The sequence below is a fragment of the Pongo abelii genome, chromosome 22 (assembly GCF_028885655.2).
Source record: "Pongo abelii isolate AG06213 chromosome 22, NHGRI_mPonAbe1-v2.0_pri, whole genome shotgun sequence".
NCBI classification, from domain to species: Eukaryota; Metazoa; Chordata; class Mammalia; order Primates; family Hominidae; genus Pongo; species Pongo abelii.
This window is the reverse complement of record NC_072007.2, coordinates 38746845-38773680: the sequence shown is the minus strand read 5'-3', so window position 1 is coordinate 38773680 and position 26836 is coordinate 38746845. Positions and strand designations below refer to the sequence as shown.

The following is a 26836-nucleotide window of genomic DNA, read 5'->3' as shown; positions in this document are numbered from 1 at the left end:
AACATGACATCAAATCAAAGAACTGGCCTTGGGAAGCTTACCATCTGAGAAAAAAAATGATATTAATATATCCCTTCTGGATTAAATTATTTAGACCAGAGGTGTCTATGAGTGTGAGCTGGACTACCGTCTGGTCCTGGAACAAAGCGAGACTAATAAATTCATTGAAAGTGTCAGCTTCAGTTTAAACTGTGTGAACTGAGTGGTCCCCAGACAGAAAACTGAATAGCTCAGTCTTTTGCTATTCCAGTTTCCATTACCCTCAGCAATAAACTAATCCCAACTGGTGAAATAACCACTTCAGCATTTGTGGCCCCTTTTCAGTTAATTTGGATCACACTCTGCTGGTTATAATATAATAAGAAAAAGCATAAAAATTAGACTAATACAGTTTGCATTTTGTAAATACTGTCTCTAGTCTTTAGGAACATAGTGAAAGATTATGTCTACATTGTCAATCATAACTGTTAGGGCATTTTAAACATTTTCCCCCCTTTTAAAATGTATCAGCCATTGCAAGCTTCATACTGCATTCCAGAATTTACTAAGATCATTGGATTCAATTTTCCTTTTTAATTTGGCTGGATAACAAAAGTGCAGGGCAATTCTCTAGGTGGCTTTAAACCAACCTAGTTTTTACCACTTTCTTGCTTATAGTTCTCAAGAATAACTAGAATGTGCTGGGAATGGGAATACAATACACTGAGATAGAAAGCAGCTGCCTGGAACAATCTAGGCCTTGTCCCTGTCTCTCCTAGGGAATATCACATCTTGAGTTAGGGAGAAATTGCTCAGGGAGAAGAGGCTTTGTTCCTCTTTCCTCTGGAAGCAGTATATTCCTTCAAAGCTTTAGTGCAGTGAGTGACATTGCCCTTGAGGTATGTAACCCAGGGTGGGCTGCTATTAAGTTTCCCTCAGCTGTGGTGCAATTGTACCATGCTCAGTCCAGACTCCTTCTGCCCTGGGTGCCTTTCTTGAGTCTCAGGGGACTTGCTCACAATGAATCCTAGGCTTTTTTCCTTGCTGCCTAGCTGTTAAAAAAAAAAAAAAAGCCATACTTTTGCACCAAACTGATAATGAATCCACTCCACGTAACTCGTGTATGAATAAGTATGTTCTGTCTCACCAGATTCAGGCAAGGTAGTAACCAGTGCACAGTGAAACTACTTGACAAAGGGGCCTTTATTTTTGGTATTAAGGGACAAGATATTGACCCTTTACCATTTTTCCAAAGTTAAAAAAAAAATAAGATTCATGGGTACCAGAACAAAGGCCATTATTCACGTTGGCGATGGGGGTGTGGGTAAATTCATCATTATTAAACCCTTATTTGCTTAACTATGGATCCTGATCAAGGCCATACTAGGAACTGGGGATATAAGAGGCACAACCCACGATTTCCCAGGATTTTTTAGTACTTTGCTTTCTAGCTGGGAAGGGAAACACCTATAGAGAAAGCTGTGAATCACAACAGGAACAGGATATGCACACAGCAGAAAGGAGGCAGGGGAGACAATAAGCGTTTTAGATATCCAGGTTGGGGAGGATAATTGTCGACTATTGGGTTGGAGGGAGTTTCATGGAGGAGGCTGAGTGTTTGGTGAATTTCAGTGATATTTTCTTTTCATTAATTTTGCAGGGAACAGGGCAGGCACTTTCACTGTGCATACTAAAGCTGTTGCTTTGTCTTCTTCTTCTTCTTTTTTAAGTGCATTAAACGTTTCTCATTTTAGCCAAGCCAGTTGAACTTGGTAAAAATGGCTGAGATGGTGCACCAGAAGCCAGGGAATATTGTTTTGCTCAAATGGGTGGGGAGTGGGGTGGGAGGCTAAACAGGATCCAGACAGCCACTTGTTGGAGAGCTCTGCCCTGCCCGTGCTAGCCCTTCTCCCAGGTTGCATTCCTTTTCCAAACCATGTAACCTTGCAGGGCTCTGTAGAGAACTGCCCCTTGCCCAACTCTCTGGGCCCCATCATGATGGGAACAGGCCAAGAGACTGTGAAGTGAGTACATTTCTAGGGTCTTCTTTCTTTCATTCATGCTGGAGGGGGAGAATGGCTTGCTTCTCTTAGAGGATCTTTGCCCACCTGCTGCCTACAGACACTGCTTCTCACCAGCTCACTTACGTAAGAAGTGTACAAAGTGGTAGAAGCCGAGTCACCTATCAACTATATTCAGAAATTGATGGTGTTTACTTTTGACAAGAAAATCTCACTTTTTGCCTACTGTCAGATTTCTTAATGATCTCTTAGAGATTCATAATTGTGATCTGACAACTATTTGCACCAGAAAACTCACTGCCTCACTTCTTTTATGCTTTGTCAGTCAAATTGATGCTTGAAATTTTTAGTCATGATGTAAGCTGCTTACAAGATGAGGAGAACTTGGGAATTAAGCTTTTTCACAGAAAGTTCAGTCACCAGAGTGAGCAGTCAAACTTTGAATATATAGGAAAGCAAAACTGGGGCCCTTTGCATGCCCCAAGGGTAACATTTTTCAACATTGCTGAGCAAAGAATTGGATCCAGGCTAATGCTCTTGGTGTTAAATCGGACTAACAAATATGCACAATTTTGAATAGGTAAAAATTGCCACACTGCCCTGACATGGGTCATTCCTATTCCATTCTATTTGTATTATGGTATGTTTACTTAGCTCTCTTAAATATATATTATTTTAAATTTACAAATTAATAAAAACATTATTAAAAATAGACATTTGCATTTAAATATACTTTTATTTTCTTTTTCTAAGACAGCTATTTTAAATCATGGTTTATTTAAAGCATGGTTGCTGAAGTATAACTTCCAGAAAGGTAAAATAATGAGTCTCATGAAAATACAAACATGCATTAAAGGTCTTATTAAATTCCTTAATGAGGAAACTAATAAGAGGTTCAAACTTGTTCAAAGAAGAATTTGAAGAATATACAATTATATATCTTAAATACATATGCACGTGTATATGTAAACACATACACATAAGAATGCTGAAATAAATTTGCTACTGTATGATTCAAAATTGGTTAATAGTCTATAAGGCAATAAAATATAATGTAATGACATATGTTTAGGGTCATCTACAGTGTGGAAATGAATATTTCTACCAACAGAATTCATTTGCATTGATATGGACAAAAATCACTTGCATTACCATCCATTTTCTACAACTCAACTTCTACCCCTACTGAGTTCACAAATAGCTTGTTACAAATACAGTCAAAAGTACGTCATTCAATAGAATCCGGTAACCTCTGGAGTCCATAACTCCACCAAAAGAACATCTTTTTCCCATTTCCAACTCTTGGACAATTTTCCTGACATTACATTTAATTCCATATCTGAATTTGGGGAGAGGTAAATCTTTTTTTTAGGTGCCATTCTGGAAGCAAGCATGAGCCGTTGCACATACTTACAAATTTATTAGTTGTGTGGCTAAAATTAAGTCCCAATATTACGTGTGCTGCCTTGACATCTAGTAAAACTGGGAGGGCCTTGAATGGCTTAGCCACAAGTTTTGCTCCTCACTTTCCTCCCATGGATAAGGTCCCCTATCAAACAACCCTTTTTATCAAGGAAACCAGGGACAGTTCCTACTTATCCCTGAGTAGAAGATTTCAGTTCTCTGCCAGCCCATATGATAATTCAAATGAGCCAATGTGATCCTCCCATGGGATCCGGGGGGGGGGGGGGGGGGCACCTCAACCTCTTTAAACTACTAAACCTGCCTCCCACACCTCCTGATTGTTCACTCTGTTCCCCAGTGCAACGCCCCCTGTGGCCCTGTGTGGTTCATCTGTTTCCACTGGTCTGTGATTGTATGCAACTAACAAGTACTGTCAATAGCATCTGTCCTGTTTCAGGTGTTGGATGTTCAACCATCCCCATCACCTGAGGGTGGAAATCCTTCCTTCACCGGAAGGGTGAATAGGAGGTGATTACAACCTTGTTATGGAGAGCTGAATCAGAGCAGAGCAGGGGAAGGGAAAATTATCTTTCTATCTGAGGGCAAAAAGATTTAGGTTCAGCAGAAAAGGGTAGTGAGATTTATGTTATTGGCTGAAAGCATGCTTTAGATAGAAAACAATTTATATGTAAATATTGGAAACAAAGGGCGGAGTTAAGCTTTTCCAGGAGGCTGAAAGGTTTTTCAAAATGGCTGGAGTGTATGCAGAGTGCAAAACAGTGATTGTTTAGAGATAGGATATAGCAATGACAGCTGAGTTTAGGAGTTTAGACTTGATCTTAAATTAATGGAAACAATGGAACGGGTGTGATACAGTCAGATTTGTTTTGAAAAAATTGTTTTAGCTTTAATAGAGAGTAAAGGTTGTTTTGACTGGAGTTTGGGAGCCAATTAAAAGATCATTAAAACAATCTGGATATGAATGTGGTGTCTTCTTCAAAAGTAAGGGTACTAGAAATAGAAATAAATGGACTGACTTGGGTAATATTGAGGAAGTAGGATTTAGAGGGTTTAATGATGAATTGGATGTGGGTAGGGGTGTCAGATTTATCAAATAAAACTACATGATGTACAGTTACATTTGAATTGCAGATAAATCACTTTTTAAAAAAATATAAGGTCAATATTTAGGATAGATACTAAAAATTATTTATTGCTTAACTGAAATTCAAATGTAGCTGGGAAACCTGCATTTTATCTGGCAACCCTAGATATGTTGTTAAGTAAAATAAATTGTTGAGGATGGGTCCTGGGTTTTGGAAATAAAAAGTTGTCAGGTGGGCAAAACAAGGGTGTTTCATTTCCCAGAATATCAATGCTTATTGCAAATCTATTAATGTCTTATGGATAAAGAAAACTTATATCAAAATACATCTTCCTGAAGGTAATTTTACATTTTTGTCTTTTTCATGAAACATAGTATGTTTTGAAATTTCTTTATTTCAGGGAGAAAAGAATGGGAACTGTGAGGAAAAGAATGACATGAACAATGGGAAGACCAAGGTCCCAGCACAAGTAGTAGATGCTGAGGAAGAGAAGAAGTATGTTGTGGAGTAAGTGAGTGGGCCTGAGTTGAGAAGATCCTGGCCTTGGATTTTTAAGGCCTAAGATTTTTAAACTGTCAAGTGACTATGGTTGTGCTGGTCTCTGCTTTTCATTATGGATATATGTGAGTTTTACTTTCTATTAAGGTAAGTGGCTCCAGTCAACACTGTGCCAGGGTTTCTTAATTTTCAAAGGTAAACAAATGAGATTCTGGACATTAAATCTCAGCATCTTAGGGTAATGGTTCACAGAAATTAATTTGGGAGGAATCATAGACCAAAAAGCTAGGGCTGGGCGCGGTGGCTCACGCCTGTAATCCCAGCACTTTGGGAAGCTGAGGCGGGTGGATCACTTGAGGTCAGGAGTTCGAGACCAGCCTGGCTAACATAGTGAAACCCTGTCTTTACTAAAAATATGAAAATTAGCCAGGCATGGTGGCGAGCACCTCCAATCCCAGCTACTCGAGAGGTGGAGACAGGGGAATTGCTTGAACCCAGGAGGTGGAGGTTGCAGTGAGCCGAGATTGCACCATTGTACTCCAGCCTGGGTGACATGAGTGGGACTCCATCTCAAAAAACAAAACAAAACAAAACAAAACCCAAAAAGGTAAAAGCTAAGCCTACAGAGCTTCTGGGAAAAAACATTAGAGTGCATCTTCATAATCATGGCATAAAGATTTCTTAAATGGGATGAATAAAGAGAAACCATAAAAAATTATAAATTGAATTTTATAAAAATTAAAATTCTATCAAAGACATCGTTAAGAAAATGGGGATAAGACAGATTGAGAAAAATATTAAAAATACATATATCTGGCAAATAACTTGTATTAAGAATATTTTAAAAACTCCAAATCTCAATAATAAAAGACAAACCTAATTTAAAATAGGGAAAAAAACTGAAAGAGATACTTCACAAGAGAAATTTATGAATGGCCAATAAACTCATGGAAAGGAAGTCAATATCATTAGTGTTCAAAGAAATGTATTTTCCTGAAGACTACAATGAGATAGCACTTACCCACAAGAAAGGCTGAAATGAAAAGGTCTGACAGTACTGTTGACAGAGTCGTGGAGCAACTGGAACTCATATATGCTGGTTGGGGAATAAAATGGTACAAACACTTGGGGCAATAGTTTGGCAGTTTCTTATAACATTAAATATATATTTACAATATGACCCAGAGATTCTTTTCCTATGTATTTATATGAGATCAATGAAAACATATACTCATAAAAAATTTATCCAAGAATGCTCATTACAATTTTGTTCATGATAACCCCAAATGGAAAAAAATCCAATTATCAATCAACTGGTGAATAATTAAACAATGTGTGGTATGATCATACAAAGGGTACCACTCAATGATAAAAGGAACAAGCTGCCTATATGTGGAACAACATGGATGCATTTCAGAAACTTTATGTTGAGTGAAAGAACAAACACGGAGAACATACTATGTGGTTCTCTTTATGTAACATTACAGAAATAAAAACAGAGGCAACCACCTCTGAGGCAGTATAGAGTGAGATAGACTGGAAAAAGGAAGAAAGGAAACTCTAGGTTGATGGAAATGTCTGTGTCTTCATTGGGTGGTAGTTGTGTGGGGATATACATTTGTCAAAATTTATTGAACTATATATTAAAGAACTGTGCATTTTATTGGATGTAAATAATACCTCAATTAAAAAGACAAAAAAAAAATCCACAGTGATTGTGATGGTTAATTTTACATATCAACTTGCCTGGGCCACAGGATGCCCAGATAGCTGGTCGAGCAGTATTTCTGGTATATCTATAAAAGTCTTTTTGAAACTGAGTAGTATTTGAATTGGTGGACTGGGTAAAAGCAGAGTGAAACAGAGCCATCTGCCTTACTCAGTCCACCACTGGCATCAACCAACTGGTCAAGGGCCTAAATGGAACAAAGAGGAGAAAGAAGGTTAAATTCACTCTCCGCCTGACTGCTTGAACTGGGCCATTGGTCTTCTCCTGCTCTCTCCTCAACTCTTAGGCCTTCAGATTATACCACTGGCTTTTGTGGGTCTCCAGCTTGTGGAATGCAGATCATGGTGCTTCTCTGCCTTCATAATCATGTGAGCCCATACCTTATAATACCTTATAATAAATCTCATTATATCTATTGATACCTATTTTGTACTCTGGCTTCACCTAATCTTATCCAGGTTTCTTAGGCTCAGTGCTCTATGACCATGTGGATAAAAATATATATGTAAAAGTGCTTGGTAGAAGCCCAATTGTTAAGTAAGTACTCAGTAAATGTCAGTTATTTTCTCTTTCTCTTTGTGTTACTGTCCTGAATAGTGACTAGTTAACTAGCTTGAAGAATTTGTCCAGATCAAAGAACACAGGGTTGATATCAGACACACAGAATCAACCCAATAGTAACTAAAAAGAGAGAGTCTTAAAAGAAAATTAAAATTTTTTAAATGAGCTTTGGGCTTAAAACTTATGTTGCATCATTTTCAAATATTTTTTTCTGGTTAATTACTGGATTTTAAATTAATTAAAATCTTTTAAAAGATCTACTCAAAAGTATTTCTTCTATAAGAACTACTTTAAGCAATATTTTTTCCCTTAGGATATTCTTCCCAAGAATTAATCTCTGCCCTGTATTCTGTAGAAGACATTTTAAGTATAGTTTTAGTAATTTAAAATATTCACAGCTTATCAAGGAATGCTGAGCTAGGCATATCAGTTTGTTAGGATAACTGAAGTGAAATAAAAATGAAGAAAATACATGGTTTTGTAACACTGAATTAATATTAATGTGATCTTGAAATGATGATCACATTATTTACAGCTTAAACACTCAATTCAAATATTTCTCATATCTGCAGTAAGAATTTCCAAGAGATATAAAAGAGAAATCTTGTTTTACAAAGATTCCAATAGCATGAGTATTTCTTTAATAGAGTTGACAATTTCCTTCATTTCAGTAAATTTAAAACTTATAAAATAAGCACTCTACCAAATGAGGAACAAGAGACCTCCTATTTCAATTTTAAATATTATATCATTTATCCTGCAATAAGTAGTCAAAAATTGAAGAGAGATTATGTTTTCCTTTTTTATTTAACAGTTTTATAAATGTTATCTGATTTTTGCATGGATGAAAAATGAGTAAATTCATAAATTATGTTTCTGTGCACACTTCTATTTTAAAGCCTATATATTCAATATTTCCTGTGATCTTCAGACTGAAGTAAAATGATATAGTAAGGAAAGAAACGCAGCATATACAAAAACAAGAGCCCAGGGTCAAATGTGAGGATGAGAACATAAACCTCTTAGAAGTTAAAAAGGAACTGAGGTAAGCTTTGAGCTTCAACAGTGCATAAAATGGCTCATTTTAACTGAATTTCAAGAGACTGGGACGCTCCAACTGACTGCTGATTTATAGCTATTTTAAGTTTACTTTTTGTCACCATTCTGAGCTTACTATTTTTCATTGATTTTCAGTTGCGGCTTGTAGATATATAATTGTATCATTGATAATTGCAATGGTGCTTCCTTCTGCTCTTTAATATTTTTAAATCTCATTTATTTTTTAATGCTATATTTCATTGGCTAGGAAATATAGCATTTAACATTTGTAGGAAAATGTTGAATAATAATAAAAATTATAGGCATCTTTGCCATTTGCTGAATTTAGTAAGATTAATGTTTTAATCTCACCATTAGGCATGACTTTATTTTATTTATATATGTGTGGATATTTATTTTCATATTATATATAGATTTTTTTCCAAAAAATATAACTAAGAATGGAAGCTAAATTTTACGAATTAAGTTTTCAGTTCCTACTAGGAGCATATAATTTTTTTCTTTTGATTTACAATTCTGACAAATTATAAGTTTTACTACAAGATTCTATTTACAGATATTTTACTTAGGATTTAAAAACCCATACTCAGTGATGACTGTCTATAGTTTTTGTGTTTTTGTGTTACTAATATGATTTTACATAAAGAATTTATTTTCTTTCTGTAAGATGAAAAATAGCTTAAATAACACAAGAATTATGTATCAGCATTTGAAGAAATTCACCTCTGAAACTACCTGTCGCCTTTTGAAGGTAGTCTTTGATAAGATTTTCAGTTTATTCTATAATTATATAATTTTCAATGAATTTATTAACTTATTTATTAGTGAGATTGAATTTGTATTAGCTTGTTTTCACAAAATGTTTAAGATAGGTAGTGTAAACATTAGGAATTCAATCTTGTATTTTATAATAATGCCACAATTTAATTTTATTAATAAAAAGCTATTGTTTTTTTATATTCCACATTCATATCGAGTGGATTAAAATCCTGGGTGCAACATAAAGTCAAAATAACTGAATAATGTAACATGTTGAAAACATATTTCTGTCCAAAACTTGGGCCATGAGTCACTTTGAAAACAGTTACTGTGTTTTACACACACACACACACACCCACACACACTTAATCATCTGCCCTTATACAGTGTCCTGGCATATAGTAGTTGTTCAATAAATGTTTGCTACTTTGTAAAAACATGTGAATGAATCAGCTGATACAGACAGTTTTTATTTTATTTTATTTTATTTTATATATATTTTTTCCACAGTGGAAGATCATTGTACAGGGACTCTTGCTGGTGCTATCTCTGTCCTGGGAGTTACAGAGAGTGACCAGGACAAGTATCCCTGTACTCCTTTCTCTTAGAAGCTGCAAAACACATCACGGTGGGAGCAGGTGCTGAACTTTCTCTGATTTATCCTGCAAAGCTTAATCATCTTTAGGGAGAAGAATAAAGTTATCTTGTTAAGAGTAAAAGAAACAAAGGGAAGGTTAAAAGAAGCAGTAAAATGTTAAGTTTTTGTCCTTGGAAGGAAAATATGTTGTTAAATGTAGGCTTAATAAAAAACATCACCGGATAGATGAATAGCAATATCTTTTTTAGACTCTTAATTATCATAATAAAAAGTATCTTTATGTTTATGTAACAACAAAAACTCATCTTTATGTAACAATAAAAATTAATAGCTAATTGGTTCTCATTTCTCTCTAATTTATTGCACATGCCATTAAATTGGCATGTGCAATTGCCATTAAATTGGCGTGTGCAATAAATGAGATAAAAAATGAGAAGCAACCCTGGAAGCTGGGTTTTGAATTCACTCTTGTCTGGCTTCAATGTTATGCTTTTAGATACAGTATTAAACATACTTTGATTATTTTCTTTAAGTTATAAAAATGTGTTTAAACCTTTTCTCTGGGTCTCCTCGAAATCACCCCAGTAACCTTCCCCAAATTTCATGACTTCCTCAAAAATCAACTGAACGTACTCAGTTTCAGGAAGACAGCTCTAATTTTCCAGTCTCTTCAGCTTTTAAATTCTATATGCTTTACCTTACCTACTTCCATGACCATCGAGAACCCGATTTTGTTTGTATGACAAAAAGAACACTGGGCTTTTTTTTTTTTTTTTTTTTTGACTAATCAATCACCAATAACATTCTGGGTGCTTTTTGCAACTAATTTTTATTTAAGGAAATAAATTAACACATTGATAGTTAATATGAAAAAATCATGTTGAAAACTATCAGTGTGTCCCAAATAATGATCACATGCAAGATATTTCAATTATTTGATAATACTTTCATCAATCTATGCTGATGTGATCTCCTTTTGCACATTTTTGGAGCAATAAATTACCTTTTCCAACCTGATTAGTTTCAGTTTTGGAATAGTAATTATTTATCTTGTTGCTTACAGCCATTTGTCTTCCCTTCTACAAAATATTTGTAGGCATTTTAAGCTAGTAATGTTCTTAAGAATTGAGAGCATAAGAGGTCACACTGAGCTTGACTTATCAAAACATATCCAAATGTTCTGGCCCATACAACAGGGCTCCAAAGAATTTAGTGAATACACAGCACCAAAAAAAGTCACTGCCAAAGGCAGGTCTTGCAACATTTTAGGGTGAGTTGCATATTTTTTCCTGGAGTGATTTCTACTCATATGAGAGTGAACAACTTTTCAATTCTTGTAAACTAAAATTTTATTTCCTATAGAAATGGACTTATTTATCTAACTCATCCCAAATGCATATATTTTGGAGTATAAGATATTGAAATATGCAAGGGCTATTATAGATCAAAGCAAGGGAAAGTGACTGAATAAGATACAATAATAAAATAGAATAATTAATTTGTAATAATATGATACTGTTTATCTGTATTATAGTTATAAAATATAAAATTAAAAATTATATCATATATGTATTATATTATGTATTAGTAATATAAATAATAATAAATATAATAATGGAAATACTAATAGAAACAGAGCAAAGTAAGAGAGTTTGGTGGCTCAAATAGTAATTGAGCTCAGAAGAGTGCCTTGTATGGTGGAATGGCAGTAAGGTAGAAACGTCATACTTGTATCGCACTTTTCATGTTCTATTTTGCTGACTCTGATGATACTAATTTAATAACTGTCTTCTAAAAATACAAAAGAACACATACAAAAAAGTAAAAATGACTAATATTGCATTACATTAAATCCCATGAAATTATACAAAGAAAGAAATGAAACTATATCCTCTATAACTTTCCAGTTATGCCTGCTGAAATAACCATTGTGGTTTTTTTGGTTTGTTTTTTTTTGTGATTTCTGACAATACCTCTTGTACTGGCTGCAGCCTCATCACCTAAAGCTCTGGCTTTTCCGTGATCTGCAAGTTTATTAAGAAGTACAACCTAAGCCATAAATGGTGGGGTGGGGGGGCAGAGACAGTGCTCTACTTAACTACTCAAGTCATTGTTCCTCTGTCACGTGGGTGGGGGTTCTGCATATACTTACCTACTTTCAACTGCTTGGCATTTGGGTTCCCTATATCTGGACCAATTCCTTCTTTTTCTTTCTTGAAGCATAAAACAGGTGCCAAAACTCAGCCTGTTGATCATTTCTGCTTGAGAAATCTTCCAGTTCTTTTCTCTGTCCATTGACTTCAGGGTGAGGAATAGTCTCCCGAAACACCTGCTTCTTTGCCGCCTTCAATAAAAGCACACCGATTCTCTTTGTTCAAGGATTTTCTTGCAATTTACTATAGGGCATGCTGAATTTTCAACCTGAATAAGAGAGAGGGTCTCTGAAAGAAAATTATATTTCTTAAAAATAGAGGTTTGCAATGGAAATATGTGTGCCATGGTAAACTATGTGTATATGCAGAGAGGTAAAGAAAGAGTACTTTAAAGGAAAAATAGGGAGGATTACATAACTGTTTTGGGACAATTATCCATCCATGGCCACAAGGATCAATAAGAGTGGCTCCACACTTTGGGAGGCCGAGGCGGGTAGATCACGAGGTCAAGATTTCAAGACCAGCCTGGCCATCATGGTGAAACCCCATCTCTACTAAAAATACAAAAATTAGTGGGGCATGGTGGTGCAGGCCTGTAATCCCAGCTACTCAGGAGGCTGAGGCAGGAGAATTGCTTGAACCAGGACCCAGGAGGCAGAGGTTGCAGTGAGCTGAGATTGCACCACTGCACTCCAGCCTGGGCTACAGAGTGAGACTCCGTCTCAAAAAGAGTGGCTGCAGTCCAAGGCTGGACAAGCAGTTGCTGGGCAGATGTCTTTATAGAAGTATTTGTGTTTGTGTGTGTAGGTTTGTGATAGCCTTTTTGCTAGATTGTAATTTTTGCAGGGTCTTTGTGCTAATTCTTGTCACCCATTTATGCATGAGAAATCTCCTTTCATGGCATTTCCCAGCTCTAGTGTGTGTGTGTGTGTGTGTGTGTGTGTGTGTGTATGTATCATAGGTGACTCTATTTTGATTCTGACAACTTTAATGTTTCCTCTTTTGATCAAAATTTTTCCCCAGAAGCATCTCTAGCAAATCATCCTGTAGTTAGGTTTTAATTGTTCTTCAGTGCTGGGATGAACCTGTCTCTGGTTGCTGGTCTGGATCCATGATGGAGAGAGTGAATGACAGCTAGAAGCAGTGTCGAAACCCTTTTAGCCACCTTTGAGCAGTAAGGGAGGTTTGAAGGGATGTGGCTCTCAGACTAAGTCTACTTGGAGTCCATTGTTAAGTTCAATTTTGTTACTATCATCTCAAAGTGGTGGGCCAGCATTATTCTGTTAAGAGTTGTACTTCAGCAAAAATTTAACAAATAATAGATATAAAGTTTAAAAAGGGACAATACAAAGTAAAATTAATGGTAATATTACAATCTCGGTTTGCATAATGGTTTCAAGCCAAGTATTTAGGCTTACAGGCAACCGAATAAAAGCATTGAACATTATCCTGCCAAGTGAAAAAGATAGGCATTAAGAGAGGAAAGAGTCTCATTATGATGTGGAATCTTATTTTGATATCTTGAGAAAAGCTGTCTAGAGTGTGAAGCTGTCAAGTTCTTATACTGGTTTGCAGTTTGAATGTCTCTGGTTATGTCATTAAGCAGTTTGGTGAACATTTTGTATGAGGCATACATCAGGCACAAGACTAGCCTCTTAAAATTTATCTAGCTTCAGCTAATAGGGCTTCAGAAACATAAGCTTTCATTTTTAGTAATTTTATGAAATAAAGTTGGAAAGAGGAACCTAGAATAATTTAGGATTTGGTCCAGCCTACAGGCAGATAAAAAGAAATTTAAAATGATGCACAGGGCTACAGTCTAATAATAGGTATGGTATAGTCTTAGGAACATAACTTTTTCTCTCTACATTGATCACATAGGAATCTCAGATTTAAAAACCTCAGGAGGTTTTTAAGAGGCCTCTAGAGGCTAGAAAGCCAAAGCAAAACAGACTTTAGATTCTACCCAGAGTCTTAAGGTTTCTGGGCATGCCAGGAATTGACAGTTTTTATTCATTCACTGTAGGGTTATGAATTCTTGAAGTTAGACATTCAATGCACATTCTCAGATATAACATTTTAATCAAAACCTTGGTAATGTAACCAGTGTTTCCAATTGTATCTTGTTACAAAGAATGTAGATTCTTATTAAACTTATGAAAATAATGATTTTGTCCCCCCAAAAAAATAATACTCATGGATAACTTTTGAATTTTGGAAGATCAAGTAAGGAGAAAAAGCAAATGTTTCCAGCTTTGTTCATAAAAATGTGCTTTGCCAAACTGATGTAAACAATAGATAGCTTAAGAGAGAAGATTTCCCTAAATGTGAAAAACAGAACACCGAAGAATCAAGAATGTTTCAAATAAAAGTTATAAAAATGTTATCTTTAGATGTTATTTCATATCATATAATTAATTTTTAAATTTTGTTTGATCTTAATTTGCAGTTGCAGGAACCCATTAATTTCTTTCTTAGAGTTCTGGAAAATTTTTATTATGTTCATAAATCTTAGAGTTATTAGAAACTTATATTTAAGTGTACTTGTTAGACTTTTTTCCATCAATCTGAGTGCAAATACTTTTACTGAAAAAGAAAAACAATAACTGTGGGTGACAGAGACTGAAAATAGCAATGGTTAAAAAGCTAATGGAAGTTTAATTAGCAATTGACAGGGGACTTTGGTTATTTTTTATGGATACAACATAATAACCAGAACTATTTCTGATGTCATTTCAGATTTTTAAGATTTTCATACAAGTTTGGAACATTTATATCAATAACATACCCATAAATGTAACTGACAATAATACTTCTCGTATAATTTACTAAATAATATGAATCATTTATTATCTACACAAATGAATACATACATCCTTTGAAGATCTTCAGGGCACCAACAAGAAAGTTTCTAAGCTAACTTTAGGTTAAAAATACTTAATTTTGAATTTTGATATTGGGGAAGCCTATGAAAGATGCACTTTCAAGCACTATTAAGTGCTTAAAACACTTGATCAAAACAAGATCATAAGTCATGGTGAAACAATAGTTACTCATTTAATCAGGGTTATAATTTAAAAAACTGCAAAAGCAATAAAGTTAAATAGATGTAAAAAAACCTTAACTTTTTTAAAGTTCAATTTTCCTAAGTAATCAAAAATCTAATAAAGACAACAAAGAAAATCATTTGGATAAAACACAAAGTCTTTATTTTTTAAAGTCAATTGTTGTTTTGTTGTTTTTCTCTTTTTTAAAACTTTTAGATTCAGGGGGTACATGTGCAGGTTTGTTATCTGGGAATGTTGCAAGATGATGGGGCTTGGGTTATGAATGATCGCATCATCCAGATAGTGAGCATGATACCCTATAGTTAGTTTGTTAACTTTTGTGACCATCCCTCCTTTCCCCCTCTAGTATTGCCCAGTTAGTTCTATTGTTGTCATCTTTGTGTCCATGAGTACCCAGTGATTAGCTCCCACTTATAAGTGAGGACATGCGATATTTGGTTTTCTGTTCCTGCATAATTTGCTTAGGATAATGGCCTTCAGTTGCATCCATGGTACAGCAAAGAAAATGATTTGTCCTTTTTTTTTTTTTTTTGAGACAGAGTCTCGCTGTTGCCCAGGCTGGAGTGCAGTGGCGCAATCTTGGCTCACTGCAGGCTCTGCCCCCCGGGGTTCATGCCATTCTCCTGCCTCAGCCTCCCGAGTAGCTGGGATTACAGGCACCCACCACCTCGCCCGGCTAATTTTTTGTATTTTTAGTATAGACAGGGTTTCACCGTGTTAGCCAGGATGGTCTCGATCTCCTGACCTCGTGATTTGTTCTTTTTATGGCTGCACAGGATTCCATGGTATATATGTACCATATTTTCTTTATCCAATCCACTGTTGAGGCATACTTGGGTTAATTACATGTCTTTACTATTGTGAATAGTGCTGAAATAAATACGTGAGTTCCTGTGTCTTTTTGGTAGAATGATTTGTTTTCTTCCGCATATATACCTAGTAATGGGGTTGCTGGTTCCAGTGGTAGTTCTGTTTCAAGTTCTTTGAGAAATCTCCAGACTGGTTTCTACAGTGGCTGGAAGAAACAGTGTACAAGCATTTGCTTCCCTCTGTAGCCTCGCCAGCATCTGTTTTTTATTTTTTATTTTTTAATAATAGCTATTCTGATTGGTGTAAGATGGTATCTCATTGTGGTTTTGATTTGTACTTCTCTGATGATTAGTGACGTGGAACATTTTTTTTCCTATGTTTGTTGGCCACATGTATGTCTTCCTTTGAGAAGTGTCTGTTTATATCTTTTTCCATTTAATGGGATTATTTGTTTTTTCCTTGTTCAGTTGTTTAAGTTCCTTACAGATTCTGGACATTAGATATTTATTGAATGCATAGTTTGCAAATATATTTTCTTATTCTATATGTTGTCTGTTGATAGTTTCTTTTGCTGTGCAGAAGCTCCTTAGCTTAATCCACTTGTCAATTTTTATTTTTGTTGCAACTGCTTTTGAAATTTTCTTCATGAAGTCTTACCAGGGCTGATGACCAGAATGGTACTTTCTAGGTTTTCTACTCAGGATTTTATTGTTTTAGGTTTTACATTTAAGTCTTTAATGCATCTTGAGTTGATTTTTATATGTGGTGAAATGTAGTTGTTCAATTTTAATATTCTGCATATGGGTAGCCAGTTACCCCAGCACCATTATTGAACAGGGAGTCTTTCCCCATTGCTTGTTATTGTCAGCTTTCTTGAAAATCAGATAGTTGTAGGGTTGTGGCTTTGTTTCTGGGTTCTCTAACCTGTTCCATTGGTTGATGGGTCTGTTTTAGTACCAGTACCATGCTGTTTTAGTTATGGCCTTGTACTATAGTTTGAAGTTGGGCAGTGTGATGTCTCCAGCTCTGTTCTTTTCTCTTAAGATTGCTTTGGCTGTTTCGTCTCTTGTTTTGGTTTCAAGTAAATTTTAGAATTTTTTTTTCTAATTCTATGAAAAATGTCATTGGGAGTTTGATAGGAATAGCATTGAATCTATAATTTGCTTTGGGAAGTATGGTCATTTTAACAATATTGATTCTTTCTATCCATAAGCATGAAATGTTTTTCCATTTGTTTGTACCATCTCTGATTTCCTTGAGTAGTGTTTTGTAATTTTCATTGCCGAGATCTTTCACCTCCTTGATTAGCTGTATTCCTAGGCATTTTAATCTTCTTGTGGCTGTTGTGAATGGGATTGTGTTCTTGATTTGACTCTCAGCTTTGACATTATTGCTGTATAGAAATGCTACTGATTTTGTACATTGATTTTGTATCCTAAAACTTTGCTGAAGTTAATTATCAAATCTTGGAGCCTTTGGGTTTTCTAGGCATAGAATTATATCACCTATAAAGAGAGATAGTTTGAATTTCTCTTCCTATTTTCATGCTTTTTATTTCTTTCTCTTGCCTCACTTCTCTGGCTAGAACTTCCAGTATTATGTTGAATAGGAGTGGTGAGAGCAGACATCCTTATCTTGTCCCAGTTCTCAAGGGGAACATTTCCAGCTTTTGCCTGTTCAATATGATGTTGGCTGTGAATTTGTCATAGATAGCTTTTATTATTTTGAGGTATGTACCTTCAATGCCTAGTTTGTTCAGAATTTTCAACATGAAGGGATGTTAGGTTTATAAAAAGCCTATTCTGTATGTATTTCAGATGATCATATGTTTTTTGTTTTCAGTTGTGTTTATGTAATGAATAACATGTACTGATTTGCATAAGTTGAACCAACCTTGCACCCCAGGAATAAGGCCTACTTGATGTTGGTGGATTAGCTTTTTGATGTGCTGCTGGATTTGGTTTGCTAGCGTTTTGTTGAGGATTTGTGCATCTATGTTCATTAGGCACATTGGCCTGAATTTTTTTTTTGTGGTGTCTCTGCTAGATTTTGGTATCAAAATGATTCTGGCCTCATAGAATGAATTAGAGAGGAGTCTCTCCCTTTCAATATTTTATAATTTCAATAGGACTGGTGCCATTTCTTCTGTATACATCTGGTAGAATTTGGCTGTGAATCGTTCTGGTCCAGGGGCTTTTTTTTTCTCTTTTTGGTTGGTAGGCTGTTTATTACTGATTCAATTTCAGAATTTGTTATTGGTCTGTTCAGGTATTCAATTTCTTCCTGGTTTAATCTTAAGAGGTTGTATGTTTCCAGGAATTTATCTGTTTCTTCTAGGTTTTCTAGTTTGTGTGCATAAAAATGTTCCTAATGGTCTCTGAGGGTTTTTTTTTTGTATTTTTGTGGGATCAATGGTAATGCCCCCTTTGTCATTTCTGATTGTGTTTATTTGGATCTTCTCCCTTTTTTCTTTATTAGTCTAGTTATAAGTCTATAAATCTTATTTATTCTTTAAAAAATTAACTTTTGGTTTCATTCTGATCTTTGGAATATCATGTTTTTTCTCATCTTCATTTCATTCAGTTCAGCTCTGATTTTGATTATATCTTTTATTCTGCTAGCTTTGGAATTGGTTTGCTCTTTTTATTCTGTTTCCTCTAGGTGTCATGTTAGGTTGTTAATTTAAGATCTTTTCAATTTTTTGATGTGGGCTTTTAGCACTCTAAACTTCCTCTTATCACTACTTTAGTGGTGTCTCAGAGATTCTGGTATGTTGTATCTTGTTTTCATCAGTTTCATTAGTTCTTGATTTCTGTCATAATTTCACTATTTACCCAAAAGTCATTCAGGAGTACATTGTTTAATTTCCATATAACTGCATGGTTCTGAGAGAGCTTTTTTGGTATTGGTTTCTATTTTTATTGTCCTGTTGTTCAAGAGTGTGGTTCGTATGATTTTGAAAGTTTTTTTACTTTTTTGAGACTTGATTTATGGCCGAGCATGTGGTCAATTTTAGAGTATGTGCCATTGCACATGAGAAGAATATATATTCTGTTTTTGTTGGGTGGATTGTTTTGTAGATGTCATTAGGTGCATTTGGTCAAGTGTCAAGTTTAGGTCCTGAATATCTTTGTTAGTATTCTGCCTTGGTGATCTGTCTGAAATTGTAGTGGGGTGTTGAAATCTCCCAGTATTATTGTGTGGTTATTGGGGTCTCTTAATAAGTCTCCAAGAATTTGTTTTATGAATCTAGGTGCTCCAGTGTTGGGTGCATATATATTTAGGATAGGTTAGTCTTTTGAATTCAACCCTTTATCATTATGTAATGTCCTTCTTTGTTCTTTTTTACTGTTGTTAGTTTAAAAATCTTCATCCGATATAAAAATAGCATCCCCTGCTCTTTTTTGTTTGACATTTGCATGGTATAAGGAAGGGATCCAGTTTCAATTTTCTGCATATGGCTAGCCAGTTCTCCCAACACCATTTATTAAATAGGAAATCCTTGCCCCATTGCTTGTTTTCATTGGGTTTGTTGAAGATCAGATGGTTGTGGATGTGTGGTGTTATTTCTGAGTTTAATATTCTGTTCCATTGGTCTATGTGCCTGTTTTTGTACCAGTACCATGCTGTTTTGGTTACTGTGGCTTTGTAGTATAGTTTGAAGTCAGGTAGTGTGATGCCTCCAGCTTTGTTTTTTTTGTTTTTTTTTTGTTTTTGCTGAGGATTGTCTTGGCTATGCGAGTTCTTTTTTGGTTCCATATAAATTTTAAATTTTTTTCTAATTCTATGAAAAATGTTGATGGTAGTTTAATGGGGATAGCACTGAATCTATAAATTGCTTTGAGCAGCATGGCCATTTTCACGATATTGATTCTTCCTATCTAAGAGCATGGAATGTTTTTCCATCTGTTTGTGTCCTCTTTGATTTCCTTGAGCAGTGGTTTGTAGTTCTCCTTGAAGAAGTCCTTCACTTCCCATGTTAGCTGTATTCCTAAGTATTTTATTTTCTTTGTGGCAGTTGTGAATGGGAGTTCATTCATGATTTGGGTGTCTGCTTGTCTGTTGTTGGTGTATACGAATGCTTGTGATTTCTGCATATTGATTTAGTATCCTGGGACTTTGCTAAAGTTGCTTATTAACTTAAGAAGCTTTTGGGCTGAGATGATGGGGTTTCTAGAGATAGAATTATGTCATCTGCAAACAAAGACAATTTGACTTCCTCTCTTCCTATTTGAATACGCTTTATTTCTTTCTCTTGCCTGATTTCTGTGGCCAGAACTTCCAACACTATGTTGAATAAGAGTGGTGAGAGAGGAAAACCTTGTCTTGTGCCAGTTTTCAAGGAGAATGCTTCCAGCTTTTGCCCCTTTAGTATGATATTGGCTGTGGGCTTGTCATAAATGGCTGTTATTATTTTGAGGTATATTCCTCAATACCTAGTTTGTGGAGAGTTTTTAACATGAAGGGATGTTGAATTTTATCAAAGGCCTTTTATATGTCTATTGAGATAATCATGTGTTTTTTGTCTTCAGTTCTGCTTATGTGATAAATTACATTTATTGATTTGCATATGTTGAACCAGCCTTGAATCCCAGGGATGAAGCCAACTTGATTGTGGTGGATAAGCATTGTGATGTGCTGCTGGATTTGGTTTGCCAGTATTTTATTGAGGATTTTTGCATCAAAGTCCATCAGGCATATTGACCTGAAATTTTCTATTTTTGTTGTATCTCTGCCAGGTTTTGGTATCAGGCTGATGCTGGCCTCATAAAATGAGTTAAGGAGGAGTCCCTCCTTTTCAATTGTTTGGAATAGTTTCAGAATAAATGGTACCAGCTCCTCTTTGTACCTCTGGTAGAATTCAGCTGTAAATCCATCTGGACCTGGGATATTTTTTAGTTGGTAGGCTATTTGTTACTGCTTGTATTTCAGAACTTGTTATTGGTCTATTCAGGGATTCAGCTTCTTCCTGGTCCAGTCTTGGGAGGGTGTATGTGTCCAGGAATTTATCCATTTTTTCTAGATTTTCCAGTTTATTTGCGTAGAGGTGTTTATAGTGTCTTCTGATGGTTATTTGTATTTCTGTGAGGTCAGTGGTGATATCCCCCTTATTGTTTCTGATTGTGTTTGTTTGAATCTTCTCTCTTTTTTTTCTTTATTAGTTTTGCTAACAGTCTATTTTATTGATTTTTTTTTTTTTTCAAAAAACCAGCCCCTGGATTCATAGATTTTTTGAAAGGTTTTTCTTTTCTCTATCTCTGTCAGTTCCACTCTGATCTTGGTTATTGCTTGTCTTCTGTTAACTCTGGAGTTTGTTTTCTCTTGGTTTTCTAGTTCTTTTTTTGTGATGTTAGGGTGTTGATTTGCGATCTTTCTAGTTTTTTTTTTTGAGACAGAGTCTTGCTCTGTCGCCCAGGCTGGAGTGCAGTGGCACCATCTCGGCTCACTGCAAGCTCCGCCTCCTGGGTTCACGCCATTCTCCTGCCTCAGCCTCCCGAGTAGCTGGGACTACAGGCACCCACCACCACCATGCCCGGCTAATTTTTTGTATTTTTAGTAGACACGGGGTTTCACCGTGTTAGCCAGGATGGTCTTGATCTCCTGACCTCGTGATCCGCCCGCATCAGCCTACCAAAGTGCTGGAATTACAGGTGTGAGCCACTGCGCCCAGCCTCTTTCTGGCTTTTTGAATTGGGCATTTAGTGCTATAAATTTCCTGCTTAACACTGCTTTAGTACATCCCAGAGATTCTGATATGTTGTCTCTTTGTTCTCAAAGTTGGTTTCAAATAACTTTTTGATTTCTGCCTTAATTTCGTTATTTACCCAGCAGTCGTTCAGGAGCAGGTTTTTCAATTTCCATGTAGTTGTGTGATTTTGAGTGGGCTTCTAAATCTTGAATGCGCCGTAGCCTGAGAAACTGTTTGTTATGATTTCAGTTCTTTTGCATTTGCTAAGGAGTGTTTTACTTCAATTATGTGATCAATTTTAGAGTAAGTGTCATGTGGCACTGAAAAAAATGTATATTCTGTTGTTTTGGGGTGGAGAGTTTTGTAGATATCTATCAGGTCCACTTGGTCCAGAGCTGAGTTTGAGTCTTAAATATCTTTGTTAATTTTCTGTCTCAGTGATCTGTCTGATACTGACAGTGGGGTGTTAAACTCTCCCACTATTATTGTGTGGGGGTCTAAGTCTCTTTGTAGGTCTCTAAGAACTTGTTTTATGGATCTGGGTGCTCCTGTATTGGGTGCATATATATTTAGGATAGTTAGCTCTTCTTGTTGAATTGAACTCTTTAACGTTTTGTAATGCACTTCTTCGTCTTTTTTGACCTTTGTTGGTTTAAAGTCTGTTTTGCCAGAAGGTAGCATTGCAACCCTTGCTTTATTCTGCTTTCCATTTGCTTGGTAAATTTTCCTCCATCCCTTTATTTTTATCCCTTTAATTTGAGTCTGTGTGCATCTTTGCACATGAGATGTGTCTCTTGAATACAGCGCACCAATGGGTCTTGTCTTTGTATTCAGCTTGCCATTCTGTGTCATTTAATTGGGGCATTTAGCCCATTTACATTTAAGGTTAATATTGTTATGTGTGAATTTGATCCTGTCATCATGATGCTGGCTGGTTAATTTTGCAGACTTGTTAATATAGTTGTTTCATAGTGTCATTGCTCTGTGTACTTCACTGTGTTTTGCAGCGTCTAGTAATGTTTTTTTCCATCCATGTTTAGTGTTTACTTCAGGAGCTCTTGCAAGGCAGGCTTGGTGCTGGCAAAATCCCTCAGCATTTGCTTGTCTGAAAAAGATTTTATTTCTCTTTTGCTTATAAAACTTAGTTTAGTCGGATATGAAATTCTAGGTTGGAACTTCTTTTTTTTTAAGAATGTTGAATATTGGCCCCCAATCTCTTCTGGCTTGTGGGGTTTCCACTGAGAGGTCTGCTGTGGTAGACCTTTTTGTGGAGTATCTTACTGGGGTTCTCTGGATTTCCTGAATTTGAATATTGACCTGTTCTGCTAGGTTGGGGAAGTTCTCCTGAATGATGTCCTGAAATGTGTTTTCCAACTTTTTTCCATTCTCCCCATCTCTTTCAGGTACTCCAATCCGTCGTAAGTTTGGTCATTTAACATGGCCCCATAGTTCTTGGAGGTTTTGTTCATAACTTTTCATTCTTTTTTCTCTAATCTTGTCTGCCTGCCTTATTTCAGCAAGATTGTCTTCAAGCTCTGATATTCTCTCTTCCACTTGGTTGATTTGGCTATTGATAATTGTGTTTGCATCACGAAGTTATCCTGCTGTGTTTTTCAGTTCCATTAAGTCATTTTTGTTCCTCTTGAAACTGCTTTTTCTAGTTAACAGCTCCTGTAATCTTTTATCGTGGTTTTTAGCTTCCTTACATTGGGTTAGAACATAATACTTTAGCTTAGTGAAATTTATTATTACCCATTTTCTGAAGCTACTTCTGTCAGTTCATCCATCTCAGCTTCAGCCCTATTTAGTGCCCTTGCTGGAGAAGTGTTGTGATGATTTGGGGGAAAAGAGGCATTCTGGCTTTTGGGATTTTCAGCATTTTTGTGCTGTTTTTTCTTATCTTTGTGGATTCATCTACCTTTGATCTTTGAGGCTGGCTGTTGACCTTTGGATTTCTGTGAGGTCACAGAAATCCAAAGTGGGGTTTTTATGGGGTCTTTTTTTGTTGATGTGGTTGTTGTTGCTTTCTGTTTGTTTGTTTTTCTTCTAACAGGCCCCTCTTCTGCAAGTCTGCTGCAGTTTGCTGAGGGTCCACTCCAGACCCTGTTCACCTGGGTACCACCAGTGGAAGCTGCAGAATAGCAAAGATTGCCACCTGCTTCTTCTGCAGAAGCTTGTCCCAGAAGGGCACCAACCTGATGCCAGCTGCAGCTCTCCTGTATGAGGTGTCTGTCCACCCCTGTTGGGAGGTCTCACCCAGTCAGGAGGCATGGGATCAGGGACCCACTTGAGGAGGCAGTCTCTCCCTTAGCAGAGCTGGTGTGCTATGCTGGGCAAATCCCCCTAATCAGAACCAGCTGGTCTCTTCAGAGCCGGCAGGCAGGAAAGATTAAGCCCTTTGAACCAGAGGCCACGGCTGCGCCTCCCCCCAGGTGCTCTGTCCGAGGGAGATGAGAGTTCTGTCTGTAAGCCCCTGGAGCTGCTGGACTTCCTCCTTCCAGGTATGAAGGATCTAGAGAAGCAGTCTGGCCGTAGCCATTTTGCTGTGCTGTGGGGAATTTCACCCAGTCTAACCCTCCCAGTCTCCTTAGCACTGTCAGAGGAAAACCACTGACTAGAGCCACAGTAATTGTGGTCACCCCTCCCCCTGGGAACTTGGACATCCCAGGAAGACTCCAGATTTCTGTGCTGGCAGTGAGAATTTCAAGCCAGTAGTTCTTAGCTTGCTGGGCTCCGTGGGGGTGGGACCCACTGAGCGAGACTGCTTGGCTCCCTGGCTTCAGCCCCGTTTCCACGGGAGTGGATGGTTCTCTTGTCTCGCTGGAGTTTCAGGTGCCACTGCAGTATGTAAAAACTCCTGCAGCTCAGTGCCTGCCTGAATAGCCACCTGGTTTTGTGCTTGAGACCCAGGGCCCTGGTGGTGTAGGCTCATGAGGGAATCTCCTGATCTGTGGATTGCAAAAATCTGTGGAAAAAGCGTAGTACCCCTGGTGGGTAGCACAGTCCCTCACTGCTTCCCTTGGCTTGGGGAGAGGTCCCCCCATCTATGCACTTTGGTTCTGTGTGCCTAGTTTAATGTTTTGTTTGATCTGCATACTTGGGTTAACATGTTTGTGAATACTCTGATTTTGGTTTGGTTGGGTGCGTCTATAAATGGTTTGGCTCTTATTAATTGTTTCTGAAAATCTTCCAAGAGCAAAAATAAACATTCTAAATGGTAGGCACAATATGGCTAATTAAAAGCCACTAGGGCAGTTACCACCATCTAAAATAGCCCAAACTTCTGATATTTTCTGGCAGGATTTATAAGATTTTCTCTGTTCTTAAGGGGTTAATAAAAAATAAATGAGATTCTCAAACATTAACACATGCTAAGTTTTCTGAAACTCCAGTTGGCTACATATTATGGCCCACTCTCATAATCAGAGAGCTCAAATGTCATTATTCAAACTTGCTTAACTTATTAGAAAACTGCAAACAGACTATAGAGTTTAAGAAGTAGAACCTTCTAAGTTATCTTTCGTAATTTTTTTAATAGGGACAGGGTATCAGGCTGTAGTGCAGTAGCGTGATGATAGCGTGAAGTAGAGACGACCATACATTGTATTCTACCCAAGACTTGTCATATCTCAGATTTAGGTTTATTATCCCATCTGACTAGTAAATGGCCATGGGGACAATTGACTTACCTGTGACAATAACAGCAGAGGTTGACCAGTAAGTTGTGACTCGTGGAAAATAGAACCATCATGCATATTAATTGTGAATTTAATTGTAAAATGTAAATGTTATCTAAGTCCCATATTAAGTCTTGGATTTCACAAGACTATAAACTCTTTGAGGGCAGGGACTAATTGTGATGGTAGGTATGGAACATAATACTCAATAAATGTTTTATTCCTGAATTAATGTTCTTCTTCTATTCATAGGTACACATAATGGTCAAATATAATGTGTAATTTATTGATGAATATGGTAATTGGTAAAATGCATTGGAAATGAATGGATATTATTCTTGCTTCTAGGCACATAATTAATTTGACACTAGGGATATTCTGAATATCAATACTATTCATTAGGATTTTCTATATATATAATCATATAGTCTCATAATACATATGTGTTTCCTTCTTTTCAACCTTTATTACTTTGCTTCTTTTTAACAACCTTATTTCTTCAGCAAGACCTACATATGATATTAAATAGAAGTGGTGAAAGTAGACATCTTTGATCTGGGTAAGTGTTCACTATTTCACCATTAAGAAATATGTTAGCTGTAGATTTCTTTGCAGATGCCTGTTGTAAGATTGATTTAGTTACTCTGTAGTTATAGTTTGCTAAGAGATTTTTTAAAATCCTGAATTAATGTTAAATTTTGTCAGAAATGTTTTCTGCATACACTGAGATGTTCATAAGATTTTTCTCTTTTATACTGTTAATCAGTTATGTTGACTGATTTACAAATGTAAAATATTGAATACTTGATCATAAGGTATTAGCCTTTTATGTATTGCTGATCTGACAAATATTTGATAAGAATATTTACATTTATTTTCATGAGAGATATTCATCTGTAATTTCTTTTCTTATGATGCCTTAATTATATTTTGGCATCAGAGTCCTGCTGATCTCATAACATCATTTGGGAAGTAGTCCCTTATTTCCTATATTCTGAGTTTATATAAAACCGATTATAAATGTTTGATAGAATCCATCAGTGAAGCCATCTTGATTTGCAGCTTTCTTGTGCCATTGTGGAAAAGTTTTAGATTATGACCTCGATTTATTTAATGCTATTCACATTGTCTCTTTTTGTGTCACTTTTGGGGAATTGTGTTATTTCAAGAAAATTTTTGTTTCAATTATCACATTTATTGGTATAAATTTGCTGAAAATATTTTCTTATTAGCCTTTGGATGTATGTACGATATATAGTGATATTGTCACATTTATTTCTGATATTAGTAATTGGTTATTAATGTGTCCTTCCTTTTTAAAAAAATCTTTTTAGGCATTTATCAGTTTTTGTTAATCATTTAAATCCATTTGTGTTTTGGTTTTCTCTCTTGTATTTTTTCTTTTACAATAATATTAATAATTTTTTATTATGTTCCAAATGTGAGCATCATGAATTTTGTAGCACTTATCTCTAATTCTCAAAATAATATTGCAGGGAAAATATTACTATTATTGGTTTAAATGGATGGAAAATAAGATGCAAAGAGGTTAATTGTTTTGATGTATCTTATAAATATCAAAAGCTGTATTTAAGTCTAGGACTCTCTGATCTCAAAAATGATGCCTTTTACTGCAACATAGTGTTTCACTGCAAAATTGCCGAGTGTTTGAATGCATGAATTATGATTCTAAGTCCACTTCTGGCCATACCACTAATCAACACC

At 36.1% G+C, this 26836-nt stretch overlaps 1 protein-coding gene across 7 annotated transcripts in view; it reads left to right on the top strand.

Annotated features, from left to right (window-relative positions):
• The window catches only part of N6AMT1 (N-6 adenine-specific DNA methyltransferase 1), a 494077-nt gene that overhangs the window by 312466 nt on the left and 154775 nt on the right, over window positions 1-26836 (top strand). For 2 of the 7 annotated variants that reach the window (XR_008517487.2, XR_010138800.1), the window contains exons 11-13: window positions 4911-7105; window positions 8198-8343; window positions 25615-25670. The gene's annotated coding sequence lies outside the window, so the exon portion shown is untranslated. Of the gene's footprint in view, window positions 1-4910; window positions 7106-8197; window positions 8344-9626; window positions 10030-25614; window positions 25671-26836 lie in introns of those variants that run through there. The other 5 variants (XR_010138797.1, XR_010138798.1, XR_010138799.1 and 2 more) reach the window with 4 other exon arrangements.